Below are 14,907 nucleotides of genomic sequence, written 5' to 3'. Positions count from 1 at the left end.
GATATGGAGTTAAAGGGTCAAATTAATGATAGGAAAGGAAAAGAAGCACAGTGAGAGGTTGTAGAAATGAGAACTAAAGAAGATTAGGTTAAGGGAGTTAAAATGGTGTGATGATATAGGACAAAGAAAATGATGTTGGTGGATATACAGAGAAGAGATTCATTATAGAAGATAAACAGCACATAGGAACATTAATTTTAGAAGTGTGACATGATCAAAATAATCGGAAAAGCTAATTCTAATAGCCAGATTTGGGAATAATTAGAGAAAGGATTGTAATGACTATGATGATGGCAACTAGATGTGGTATTTGTGAAAATAGTGAGATTGAGAAGAGAAAGTAGAGACCGGACATGAAAGCAGTGGAAGGAGTGGCAGAGGCAAAGGAAGCATTTAACCTGATTGACGGAGGCGGGAGGGGAGGGTGAAGGACACTTGAGGCTGCTGACATTTCTTCACATCTCCTCTCTGCCATATCCAGTCCTGTTACCGCCTGTATTCCTTCTGTTTGGGGCATCCAAAAAGGAAAGCTGCCAGACAGATTATTGGATTAAATGCAAAGAGGTCTGAATGTAAAAGAACCTAGACACTTCAGCTGCTCCTCTTTGCTGTCCTTTCAAAAAACAAAGGAAAAAATTTAATTTTTATTTTAAAAAAGGTATTTGTTATAAATAATTCAATGTAAAAGTATGTATAGTGCCCAGTGAAATTTTCCCTTCATCCCTTACCCTAATTATGCACTCTTCCTCAGAGATTCTTATTAACAGCTTGATAGATTCTCTTCCAGACCTTTTTAAAGCATTCGCGTGGATATATGCTTGTGTACGTATGGGGTTTTTTAAAGAATCATGAATGGAAGTAGCTGTATAATTGTTCTAGATCTGTTTTTTCATGTAACAATGTATCTTGGAAATCTTTCCCATCAGTGTTACAACTCTAGCTCATTCTTTTTAAAGGTTGCATAAAAGTCAGTGATACGATTTAGCAGTTTTCTTAGTTATTCTCTTCTTGATAGACATTTAGCGGCTACTGTCATCTTTCTGCTTCTCAGTCATATTTTCACATTTTTTTCCACAGTCGTCTCCCCTAGGAGGAGGCGATAAGAAGAACTACAGTCCCTGGGTCAGGACTGGCAAATGAATTTCATCTCAAGTGCCAATTCAGATTGGTTTGCAGTCAGTACTGCCTGCTTGATGGGTTGCTGTGTTGAGAAGGATCCCGAGGCTGAGTCCAGTGTCTAGCTTAGTCAGCGTGTTCCACCGTGGCTGGAGATAAGGAGCTAGAGGGACAGGTGCCTTGAGTTTACTCGTCCCTGCCCTGAATGACCCACCTGAGTTTTATTATATTTGCCTGAACATAGTAGCTTTCCTTTGGCCACTCCTACTATTTCTTACTAGAAATCTTGGGAATCATTTGGTATAATGTAAAACTGTATTAAAATTACGAGTCAGATGCCCAGGGTTGAAGTGTTGCCCTGCTGATGACTTAGCCACGTAATTCACTGAGATCATAAAAGCCTTCATTTGGGAATGACTTCATCTTCTCACTACAGTCTACGCATTAACCTCCATTCCCTTTCCTCTTTCTCTTCTGTTGCAAAAGAAGTGTCCCCTTTTCATTAAGGCCATTCCCTCCTGATTTGTTCTGGTACCCATCTCCTTGTGCCTTCTCCAGAACTTTTGTTTATTTATTGCTTCTTTCATCTACAGTTTCTTTTTTTTCCTCCCAATTTTATTGAGAAATAATTGACTTACAGCACTGTATAAGTTTAAGGTATACAGCATAATGATGTGACTTACGTACATCATGAAATGATTGTCACAAGAAGTTTAGTGAACATCCATCATCTCATATAGATACAAAATCAAAGAAATAGAAAAAGTTTTTTTCCTTGTGATGAGACTTCTTAGGATTTAACTTTCTTAACTTTCATGTGTAACATACAGTAGTGTTGATTATATTTACCGTGTTATACATTACATCCCTAGTACTTATTTATCTTATAACTGGAAGTTTGTACCTTTTGAAACCACCTTCATCCATTCCCCCTCCCCCCACTCCCCACCTCTGGTAACCAAAAATCTCATCTTTTTCTGTGGGTTTTTTAAATTTGTTTTTTGAAGTGTAATTGACCTGTAACACTACGTCAGTTCCTGTTACACAACATAGTTATTCAATATTTCTGTACATTTAAAAATGATCACCATAAGTCTAGGCATCTGGAAGTTTGTACCTCTTAAGCTCCCTCACCTATCTCTTTCAATACCACATTATCTTAAATGCTAACTTAAAATTCCTGTAATAGTTTCCTATCGCTGCCATAACAAATTACCACAGATGTAGTGGCTCAAGTAATGCAGATTCATTCTTTGAGCTCTGGAGGTCGGAAGTCCTGCAGTCAAGGTGTTGGCAGGTCTTTGTTCCCTCTGGAGGCTCTAGGAGAGAATCTAATCTGCCTTCTTGCCTTTCTAGCTTCTAGAGACCACCTGCCTTCCTTGGCTCAAGGCCCCATCCTCCACCTTCACAGCCAGCAGTTTGACATCTTCCAGTCTCTCTGACTCTGACCTTCCTTCCTTCCTTTTATAAGGACCATAGCAATCACAGTGGACCCACTCAGATAATCCAGGGTAACTTCCCCATGTCAGGAGCCTTAACTCAGTCGCACCTGCAGAGTCCTTTTACCGTGGAAGGTAACACATTCACAGGTTCCACAGAGACTAGGATGGCCATCACTGGGGCCCTTGTTCTGACTACCACAGTTCCCAAATTTATTTCTCCAGCCCTAACCTCTTGTGAGAGACTTATATACTCAGCTGTTAGCTGGATAAATAAAAGATGAATTCTTGATCTTCCTCCTAGGTCTTCTTCCTCCTGGAGTTTGCTTCATTTTAGTAAATGGCACCTCTTTCCTTTCCTAAAGCTGTAAACCCGGGAGTAATTCATGGCATTCATGTGCCACCTCCATGAAACGCAGACCAGGGTCCGTCCATTCTACCTTCGCGACATACTTTGAATCCATCTATTAATATGTTCTGTTACTACAGGGTGCTGGTTAAAAGTGTAGGTGCTGCAGCTGGAAGGCTGTCGATAAGTGATGGCTCTACCAATTCCTGTACCCGTTGCGAAATGATTTCACTTTACTGTGCCTCATTTCTTCATCTGCAAGTAGGTCATAGGATTATTGGGAGGAATAAACTAATATATATTTGTACTTAAAACAGTGCCTGGCACACTAAGGCGCTGCCCATTGTTCGCTCGCAGTGCCGTCACCTGCGCTGCACCCGCTCTTGTCCAGCCTCTTAACTGATCACTGTGCTTCCAGCCTTGCCTTATTGAGGTTCACGCCGTATACACCACCCACACTGATGCTTTGTAGACAATCACATCATCGCATTCCCCAGCCTAGGATCCTTCAGTGGCTCTTCACTGCACCTAGAATAAAATCCAGACTCCCTAGTGGGCCTTCAAGGCTCCTGACGTGACCCACACCCTGCCTGTCCCTTGTTCGTTCACTCGCTGGGCTCCAGCCACACCGGGCCTCCTCCGTCCTCACAACGCAGCAGTGACAGAGGCTATTGGGTCAGAGGTAAGAGAGAACAAGAACAAGCATACAAACCTGTATTTCATTTAAAGCTTTTTTTAATTGCTGAATCAGAATAATAGATTAAATCAAGCCTATCCTAATATCAGTATTTAAAAGATGTGAGAAAAAGGTTTTTAAAGATACTTCTCTTAAAATATTTCTAAGTTATTGTCATGAAATGCTTAAACTGCTTTTTTAAAGTCGCTTACAACTTGTTTTACTTCCTTTAAAATTAAGTCCATGTGACTTCCTGATTTCCCTTTAAAATTTTTTTTAGATAAGCAGGATCAATGAAAATCTAATACAGTGGGTGAGACAAAACTTGATATAAGCCTACAGTGTAGTGTATTTTTTTCCAGCCCCTTGGGATCTTTTGATTATTTAAATTTTTTTTTCAGGGTGCTCAATGGCTTAAGATTTCATAAAATTCCATAAAGCATACAGATTCTTTCTCACAATTTGGTTGAATTCCATTGTGTAACATGATTAGAAGGAACTAAATCTAACGACGTATCACATCTTGTCCTCGTGTGTGTGTGTTTAAGGAATGAAATGGTTAAATCGAGTGAGATTTCTGATATTACTACCTGTGAGTGAGCACTTCCTGGGAAAAGGGCTAAACCTTCATACGTGTTAAAGCAAAAGATTTAATGAGAAACTAGAGGCTAACTAGTTCTGTGGAAAAATTCCATTTAGCCAGCAAATAAAGTACAGAAATATGTAGAAGGTACCACTTCAGGGAAGAATAAAGCAGCTCCTTCTACATGTTCCTCCCATCGTTCTGCCCTTTCCATTTCACCCTCACTTGATGCTACCCGCTTCTCCTACCAAAGCTCTCGAATATCTGTAAATTATCAGCTCTCCTGGGTAGCCTTTCCTGACTCCGCCAGGCAGAATTAATTGTTTCTTCTTTTGTGTTCCTTCAGTTTACACGTCTTTCACAGCCCTTTGGTTGTATTGGGCTTGTCTCTTTATGATGGTAGAGACCCTATCTATTTATATTCCTCAGGTACTTAACATAGACTCAGAGTTGCTCTCTAAATGTTTGTTGAATGCAGGTTGTTGAACAAACGTCATTGATGTTTCTGTCCTCCCTAAAAATATGTTGGTTTTCAGTAAAGAGCACAAAAGAATCAGTAACACTTGCGAATTTCACACGGTCTGCATGCACCACTTTGGATGCCATGTGGAAGCAGAGGGGTGGGTGACAGAGGAGTGAGCTAGGATGAGATGTTATTAAAAGATAAAATTTGTTCTTGAGGAATTTATGATCAAGTTGGAGGTATGAGACTTGCTCCCAGAGAGGGTGGAGGGGGGATGAAAAAGTAGCTAAAGGGGAGAAAATGAAAGGTGCTTGGCTTTATGAATGTCCAGTAATTTCCTAAGGCATTATTTTTGAAACGGTTACCAGTTTTGTTACCAGTTAAATAACTTAATGGCTTTGGCACTGGTCTGAGATAGCAGTTTCACTAAAATTCCTGCCTTTTGAATTTTAAAACTTCAAAATGTATTGTCTTTCTTACTGTCTGTTCATTTTCCTTTTTAGAAACATGATGAGATCAGTTGTGCAAGAAAGGCTTTCTTGCTAGATTTTCCTCTTAATGCTATTTTGGTTAAAATATGCATGAATAATGCATACAAATCCAATAGTGTAGATTGGTAAAACCAGTAGAACGTTATGTCACGAAATTGAAGCCAGCTTTAGCATTTCTCAGCAGTTGCAAGAGTAGGTGCTCACGTCTTTTTAAATCAAAGGTTTTAGAATGGAAAGTGTTAAAATAACAACTTTGATTTTGTCTGGAGGAGAGTAACGTAGCAAGTTATGACCCATGTGAAATAATGTTTAATCCAATAAATACAACTGGTAATAGTTGAGAAAGAAATGACATCTCTGCTGACAGTTCACATAGAAGACGCAGGATTTGACCAAGGTGATCAGAGGTATTGGCAGGAAAGCCGAAGAGCACCGTGACCTTTTAGTAAAGGCTGTGCGCTCTGTTCTTTATGTTTCCGAACCCGGTGTCGTCTTCTACAGTTTAGTTTTGAAATAACCTGTACAGTTCTTATCTGGGCCTTTTCTGTGAGTCTTTACTCTTGTCTGGACCTGCCTAGGACTTGGAGATCTCTCCCTCCTCTGTATTCCCAGCACTTTTTTCTCTTGTCCTTTTCTTTTCTTTCTTTTTTTTTTTTTTTTTTTTTGACAATTAGCCATACTACCTTGTTCTTGCCCTTTTTCTTGTTATATAACTTTTTGTGTCTTTCTTCCTCATCTTCCCCCAAGGCCTGCGTTTCCCTTAAGGACAGAGACCTTGTCCTTGTCCAGACCTTAACTTATGTATTTCCTCTGTTGCCCAGTACAAAACACGTTCATTGGTTGATATGATGTGCAGCAAATTGAGTACCACAGAGTATGGCTGTTATTAAACCCCTTCTGTATGTAATATGGTACAACACTCGAGAAAATCTAAGTAGTGCCAGGGGCTCTTACTCTCATTTTGTGTTTATAACATTAAAAAATTACCCAGCAGCTTACTTGTAATGTATATGAATTGTAGGTGAATGTAATTTATCCTTTAGGTTTGAGGTTAATCTTTTGGGAGACTAATGTCTCCATTAAAACGTTCACTGTAAAACCACGTGCATTTTGTACTAGCGTTGAGAGTATGTCCTTAACCAGACACACTTACCCAGTGCCCATTGTGTGCAGTGCTTTGCCAGGCATGGCACTACCAAGGGAAAGAAGATCCAGTCCCTGAATCAGGGTTTCGTAGTCAGTCCAGGGTAAGAGGCTGAGCATGGAAAGATGGGCACAATGTGATGTGGAAAGGGTCTGGGCCTCCAGCCCACCGGAGCTACTCACTCCCAAGATCAGCCCCCGGAGTTTGCCGTTCTCAGTGACTATATCTACGCCGTCATCTCAGTTTTATACATCCCATAGTCTAACCACTGTCTCCTGTCTTTCAACCCATTCTCTTAAAATCCCTGATCCCAACATTTCTTTGACCAACCACAGTGTCTTCTCCATGTTTTCACTGTTCCTTCCTCTGCTCGTGTCCTTGTTCCCTTCTTACCAGCTCAGATGGCGTGGGCTGTCATATAATCGCCCCCCTGCCTTTCTCTCCCTGCACTGTGCTCCCCCAGCCCATCCCTCCCCTCCTTCCGGACTGGTCCTCAAGTGACTGGCCACGCTGGCAGCTCTTGCTTGAGACCCACAGCTGTTTAATTTCTGTGGTGCCCTTTTGCTGCCCAGCAGCCCTACTCCATTTCCCTAGTCAGTTCCTTTTACATGCTTATTTCATACTTTTCTCACTTAAAATTTCTAATACCTTCATCCTCTGTCCTGCTCCATCGGAGGACATTATTTATGTCACTGAGAAACTCCTCGTGTTTCCACTCACACACCTGGCTGTGTACGTGTGTGGACACGTTCTGCTTTCTCTACACGAAGAATGTTATGTCCCTAACTGACGCCCAGCCCTCCGTATGTGCCTGGGGTCCCAGTGCCTCCGGCCTACATCAGGACGTTAATGTAGCTCCTTCTCTCCCCCAGGTCATCAGTTGTTCTGATGCCCATCAGCTATCTTATCTTTCAAAATGCTGTGTCTCATACAAATACCTTTGATCCACATCACTTTCCTCTTCTAGAATTCTTTCTTGAGCAGCCTCTATTTATGTTTATTCTCACGATTCCCCTGCAGCCGCTCTCGACTAAATCACTGCTGTCACATACTCAGCTGCCTGATTGAGTGGTCCTCTCTCAGTTTGCATCTTTGTTGGCCTTTCACCAGCACTTCAAGTTGTTGATTCCTCCTTCCTTCATGGAACACTTTCTTTACTTGGTTTGCAGAGTACCAGTCTCTTTTGATTTTACTTCTCAGTTCCCTTTGCTTGTCGTCTTGTATCCTTCTGACTTTAGATGTTAGCGTGTCTTGGGGTGCAGGCATTGTTTTCTGTACTTACCCTCTGGATCCTTTGTACTCAGAGTGTGGTCTGAGGATCAGTAGCATCACCTTCACCTGGAAGCTTGTTGGAACTGCAGAGCCGCAGGCCCCAACTCAGACCTAGTGAATAAGAATCTGCATTTTTTCAAATCCGTAGGGGCTTCATATGGGCATTAAAGGTTGAGCAGCTTGCCTTGCGTGACCTCATCTAGTCCCATGCCTGTGAATATTGTCCAAATTCTGCGAAGTCCAAAACTTTACGTCTCTAGACTCAGTCTTGCCCCCTGAATTTCAGACTCCTGTCTAACTGTCCACTTGGCACATTCACTTAAATCTCTCATGAGATCTCCAAAGTGTCTTAGAATGTCCAGAAGAGAACTCTTGATTTCTGCTCACAAGCCTGCCCCTCCTGTGGTCCATATTTTGGCAGATGGAGGATCTGTCTTTCAGTCCATCAACATTCACGTTCAGTCCATCAACAAATTCTGTCAGCTCTACCTACAACATATAGCAGAATCTGACCACTTCTCATCATTCCACTCTCACCACCCAGGCCCCCATCATCTCTCACCTGGTTTCTGACAGGGGCTTTCTGACTTGTCTCTCTGCTTGCACCCTCATCTCCAGCAATATTTTAAATACAGCATTCAGAGTGATCGTTTCCAAACGTGAATCTGTTCATGTCAGTTCCCTGCATGGAACCCTCCAATGGCTTTGCTTCCTGGCTGGAATAAAAGCCAGAAGCCCTCGTTCTGGCCATCTGCCACCTTCTGAGATCTGCTCTGTCCTCCTCACTCACTTCCTTCCATCACTGGCCTCAATGCAAATTCCTGGACTTGCCAAGCGTGTTCTCTTCTAGGCCTTCACTTTCCCTCTGCCTGGAGCTCTCTAATCCCAAATGTCTACAGTGCTTACTCCCCCATTTCCTTCCTTTTTCTGCTCAGAAAGACATTCACTGTATCATTTTCTATCCTTTTTCTCTTGCCTTTAAAAAAACCCAAAAAACAAAAAAAACACACCATCTTTCACACATAATGTTCATTCATTTGTAGATCTTCTACAAGTAGAATATAAGCTCCTCAGTGAGAGAGGCATTTTGCTTAGTGCATGGATGCATCCCAGCCCCTACACTCGTGCTAGACAGACAGAGAAGGAGGCGCTCAATACATATTTATTGAACAAGTGAATGAATTGGCATCACCAACTCATACGTAAGGAGTGTTACAGAAATTCAGAGGAGAGGCAGCTAACTGCTTGGGAAAGTTGGGGAGAGCATCACAGAATAAGTGATGCTTGAGGGGTGTTGTGAAGAGTCAGGAAGGAGTTCTCCAGATGGATAAGATGGTGGTCAGATATGCTTTGTGGAACAAGACAACACATGCAAAGGTAGAGAAAAATAGTTTTCAAAGACATCATGAAAATGCACTATGGCTGAAGCAGGGGTGAGTGTATTGGATGCTGAGAAATAGTGATGGGATGAAGCCAAGAAAGTAATTTAGGACTAGCTTGTAATGAGTCTTGTGATAAGATTCTGCTGAAGAATTTTCATTTTAGCCTGTTAAGTGGTGGGGAGCCGACAAACGTGATTAAGTATACAGAGTGATGTCAGATTAGTATTGAATATTTTATAAAGTTTTTTTTTTTTTTTAGTAAACACTGTGGAATTTTTATAATGTTCTTGCATTATATTAAGAATTGGAAATTCAAAGAAAATAAGACCTGGTCCCTACTTTGGAGTTTACATTCTATTAGCATATGAGTATTTTAGGAGTAACGATTGATTTGAGGTCCTAGTGTCCTAGATGAGAGGTGACAGGAATTTCCATAAAAGCAACTTAAGTGAGAATGGAAAGTTTCAGTTCCTCCCTTTATTGCTTTAATGAATACATATCCTGACCTTTGTTCCTCAAGGAAGCCTGGCTGACTTTCTTGACTTGATCAAATCCCTGCTGTAGGCTCCCCAAGCATCATAGTCCCATAGCATTTCCTGTAGTTGAAATTTTGTATGCTTATGTTTTTTTTGTCAGCCCTGCCACTCAACCAGACTGTAAATCCCTTAAGGAACTTTGCATCCCTAGCAACTTGCATAGACTTTGGCACCTGTTAGGAGTTCAGATATTTGAGTGAATAAAATCTGGGGATACATTTTAAAGGCTACATTGACTGAACTTGAAGACCAGTTTGTTGTGGCAGATAATGATGTTCTGAGGATTTCCACCTATTTACTGAAAATTCTCACTTTGGCCCAAAGCATCTCAAACTCCGTATGGTGGAAACTAGACTTGTCATCCTGATCTGCCCCCTTGTATATGCCCTGTCTTGGCTAATGGCATCATCATCTACCCACCATGCAAACTACAGATGTGAAAGTCATCTCTTACCCCCTTTCCTCACACCCTCCCCATATCTAAGTATCCAGTTGTCTTCTTTTTTTCTCCCTATTTTCTGCCCCGCCTTAGTTCAACTTTTGAGCCCACAGACTTTGTCTTCCCGCTTCTGGTCATTGTCCCTGCCAGCCCATCTTCCACATCGCGTATTGTCAGGTGTGGTGGGCAGAAAAATGGTCCCCCAAAGATACATTCACCTGCTCATCCCAGTAACCTGTAACCTTTTTTTGGAAAAAAAGATCTTTGCAAATGGGATTAAGTTAAGGATTTTGAGGTGAGATCATCATGGATTATCTGGGTGGGACCTAAGTGCTGTCACAAGTATCCCTATAAGAGAAAGGTAGAGGGAGATTAGACCCACAGAGGAGAAGGCAATGTGAGGATGGAGGCAGAGATTAGAGTGATGTGGCCACAAGCCCAGGAATGCTGGCAGCCACCAGAGGCAAGAGGCAAGGAATGGACTTACCCTAGAGCCTTCAGAGGAATGGTGGTCCTGCAAACGCTTTGGTTTTCGTTCGTTGAAACTGATTTTGGAGTTCTGGCCTCCAGAGTTATGAAAGACTAAAATTTTGTTGTTTTAAGCCACCAAGTTATGCTAATTGTTACAGTGGCCATGGGACACTGATGCGTCAGAGTTATCTGTAAAGTCTAAAATGGATCTTATCACTCCCTGGCAAAACATCCAAAGACTCTCCATTACTACAGATTCAGTATAAACTCTGTGATCTGACCCACGTTTAAGCTTCATCTCTGACGACCACATCTTTTCCCTCTGGCTACTCTCCTCTCTAGCTATGCCAGATATTCTTAGACACACACCTTGTTCTTTCAGGCCGTGGGACTGTTGCTCTTCCCCTTACACCTGGTATTCTCTTTTCCTGCCTTAAATTCTTAGTCATCGTTACAGGTCAGATGTCATCTCTGCCTGGAAAGTTTGCCTGGAAACGTATCCTGGTTCCCCTAAGAGTGACTTCTTCAAGTATTCCCGCACTTTGTATAAACGTATGTTTACTTGCACGTCTTCCACTAGATTGGACTTTGAATATTTGGAGGGCACCACACATATCTCATTAATCGTTCTAAACTGTTTCAGCAACAAGCCCTTTCTTTACCAGGTACGTGGTAGGTATTTGGTAAGTGTTGATTTATTAAACTGAAGTCACATGAAAGAGCTTTATAACTGTGGATTATTCTATAGCTGGTCTTTAGTTCTAGAATATTTTCTTTGTAGAGTGAATGCATAGGTGACCTTGAAAATGATTTTAAAGATGTCAACAAGACAAATTGGGAAGGCCTGGATTTAGTCATCCAAAATAGATACACATAAGATTTTCAGTAGCCCACACACAATGTTTTGAATAATTCTTCATCTGCAGTTACATGTGCAGATTTTGCAAGTTGGGGAAAACAATAGTAGATTTAGTTGCTTGGGGAAAAGCCAGTACTTTTAAGAAACTGTCATAATCAACACTGTACCGTTTGGCTGATTGTGACCTTGCACCTCATTCAGGGAGGATATGTCTAGAATGTCTCTGACTCTTGTTGCTTGCTGCCACGATTCTGTTTCAGACTTTTGTCACTTCCTCGGTAGGTTATTGTAGCAATCTCTTGGCAGCCCCTTCTGGACTCACCCGGATTTTCTGTTTACAGTTTATTTTAAATGTGGTAGGTTTCATTTATTTTCCTTGTGTTCTTCGTATTTACTACGTTATTTTTGAGTTTACAAGATTGTACATGAAAGCTAAATAAAAATTTGGCACTGATATTTTAAGCTTGGGTTACTTTGGCGTCACTTTGGACGTTCTTAGAAGATGCCTAGTTCTTGGGAAACCATGAACAATGAAGGTATTAAATTGAGCATGTGTGCCTTCTGACTATTTCCTGTTACCTTAAGTAATGGGGAGGGGTTATTCGGACATTATCCACAGTTCTTCCATATCTTGCTCCTTTGTACTATTTGTTCTCAAGTTAGTTTTCAGAGGTCATGTTAAAAAAATACTTATTGGCATAACATAAGAATTGTTGGCATGTTTATATTATTAATTTTATGACCTCTTCTTTCAGCCTTTTAATAGGAAAAACTCAAAAAAGTAGGATAAAGGTAATGATCCTCTTAATGCTGAAGTTTTTTTTACACCACTTTATTTGAGGTACGATTGACATACAAAAAGCTGTACACATTTAACTCATACAACTTGATGAGTAAAGTTTTAAAGCCATGTTAACCCAGTCACAGCCATTGGCTTCCATGCTGTTTGGTTGAAAGGGGATAGTGTTCAATCTGAAATGTGTTCGAAATTATTTTAAGTCCCAATGTGGACAGAGCTTTTAAGTTTCTGGGCCACCAGAGATCTGTGAACAAACTTTCTATTAATACCACTGTTTTAATCAGGCAAAGACTCTGTCTACCTTAAATGCTTGTACATAGGCTAGAGCATTTATCTTGTAAAATACAGCCTGTTTTTCAGAGTGTTGTTATGACACTTTTTATACAAAATATAATTAGTAATTAAACCACCTGAATCCTTTTTGGAAATAGATGGGAATAAACAAACCCACGAGTAAGTACAAACTAAGTATTCCATTTCCATGTATAGTCATTACATAGGGCTATACAGATTTTCCTAACTGCCCATTTAAAGTTCAGTGAATAATGTAAGGCTATTTTATAAATCCCTTACCCTGTTTTTCAGGGATGGATTGAAGCATCCTGAAAATTTTGTGTGGCTCTACTTAGTATAGAAACACAGATGTTCGTAAGGGGAAAATGCAGTGGGAAATAAAAGGGAAAATGAAAGGCTAATTTTGTCGGAAATCTAGGTGTGGATACTGTTAACATTTCTGCTGCTGTATTCAAAAATACATCTGTATAAAAATCCACCAATTTTTCTCCATGTCTGTGTGGCTTTCTTTCATCACTGGCATTGAGGTGAGAGATGACAGGACCAGAATATAGACCATGCATCCAGCATGATAGGTCTTTGGCATTGGCTTGACAGGTTTTTGTTTGCTTGTTTGTTTTGGGCTTTATTTGGTTTTGGTTTTGGTTTTATTGTGGTAAAATAAACGTTAACACATATGCCATTTTAACCATTTTTAAGCATGCGGTTCAGTGGCATTAAGGACATTTTTGTCCAACCAGCACTGCTGTCCATTGCCAGAACTTTTCCATCATCCCCAAATAAAACTCTGTACCCATTAAACAGTAACTCCCCACTTCCACCCCCATTTGTTTGTTTTTAAAGCATGTACTGTACCCTTACTATTATAACCACCATATGTAAGGTATTAAGCACACTCTTTCCAATACTTTATGCTTTCCACTAAGGCATTAATGTATTGCCCGGAAACACTGAATGGTTAGATAAGGTCTGGCCTATTTGATATTCGTATGTGCAGACGAAATTGAAAAACCTGATGTTTTAAGATTGAATTATCACCTCAGCAGCACTAAGATCTATCACTTGAAAATTACTCTTATCAGCCAGGTATGCTCCATTCCTGGGTTGCCTCAGGCCAAACAACCAACAGGGAGGGAACTCAGCCCCACTCATCAGCAGACGAGTGGATTCAAGTTTTACTGAGCTCTACCCACCTGAGCAACACCCAGCTCTACCCCCCACCAGTCCCTCCCATCAGGAAGCTTGCACAAGCCTCTTAGATAGCCTCATCCACCAGAGGGCAGACAGCGGAAGCAAGAAGAACTACAATTCTGCAGCCTGTGGAAGCAAAACCACATTCACAGAAAGGTAGACAAAATGAAAAGGCAGAGGACTTTGTACCAGATGAAGGAACAAGATAAAACCCCAGAAAAACAACTAAATGAAGTGCAGATAGGCAACCTTCCAGAAACAGAATTCAGAATAATGATAGTGAAGATGATCCAGGACCTCGGAAAAACAATGGAGGCAAAGATTGAGAAGTTGCAAGAATTGTTTAACAAAGACCTAGAAGAATTAAAGAACGAACACCTAGAAGAAGTAAACAACAAATAAACAGAGATGAACAATACAATAACTGAAATGAAAAATACACTAGAAGGAATCAATAGCAGAATAACAGAGGCAGAAGAACGGATAAGTGACCTGGAAGACAGAATGGTGGAATTCACTGCCGCAGAAAAGAATAAAGAAAAAATAATGAAAAGAAATGAAGACGGCCTAAGAAACCTCTGGGACAACATTAAATGCAACAACATTCACATTATAATAGGGGTCCCAGAAGGAGAAGAGAGAGAGAGAGGACCCAGGAAAATATCTGAAGAGATTATAGTCGAAAACTTCCCTAACATGGGAAAGGAACTAGCCACCCAAGTCTAGGACGTGCAGAGAGTCCCAGGCAGGATAAACCCAAGGAGAAACATGCTGAGACACATAGTAATCAATTGACAAAAATTAAAGACAAAGAAAAATTAGTGAAAGCAACAAGGGAAAAACAACAAATAACATACAATGGAACTCCCATAAGGTTAGCAGCTGATTTCTCAGCAGAAACTCTACAAGCCAGAAGGGAGTGGCACGATACATTTAAAGTGATGAAAGGGAAGAACCTACAACCAAGATTACTCTACCGGGCAAGGATCTCATTCAGATTCAACAGAGAAATCAAAAGCTTTACAGACAAGCAAAAGCTAAGAAAATTCAGCACCCCCAAACCAGCTCTACAACAAATGCTAAAGGAACTTCTCTAAGTGGGAAACACAAGACAAGAAAAGGACCTATGAAAACAAACTCAAAACAATTAAGAAAATGGTCATAGGAACATACATATTGATAATTATCTTAAACGTGAATGGATTAAATGCTCCAACCAAAGGACACAGGCTTGCTGAATGGATACAAAAACAAGACCCATATATATGCTGTCTACAAGAGACCCACCTCAGACCTAGGGACACAAACAGACTGAGAGTGAGGGGATGGAAAAAGATATTCCATGCAAATGGAAATCAAAAGAAAGCTGGAGTAGCAATACTCATATCAGATAAAATAGACTT

General features: G+C 40.7%; 1 protein-coding gene across 6 annotated transcripts in view; it reads left to right on the top strand.

Annotated features, from left to right (window-relative positions):
* The window catches only part of OSBPL1A (oxysterol binding protein like 1A), a 221,389-nt gene that overhangs the window by 125,697 nt on the left and 80,785 nt on the right, over nucleotides 1-14,907 (top strand). The window lies entirely within an intron of this gene.

Source organism: Physeter macrocephalus, chromosome 19, assembly GCF_002837175.3.
Source record: "Physeter macrocephalus isolate SW-GA chromosome 19, ASM283717v5, whole genome shotgun sequence".
Lineage (NCBI taxonomy): Eukaryota > Metazoa > Chordata > Mammalia > Artiodactyla > Physeteridae > Physeter > Physeter macrocephalus.
This window is presented reverse-complemented; position numbering and strand designations above follow the sequence as displayed.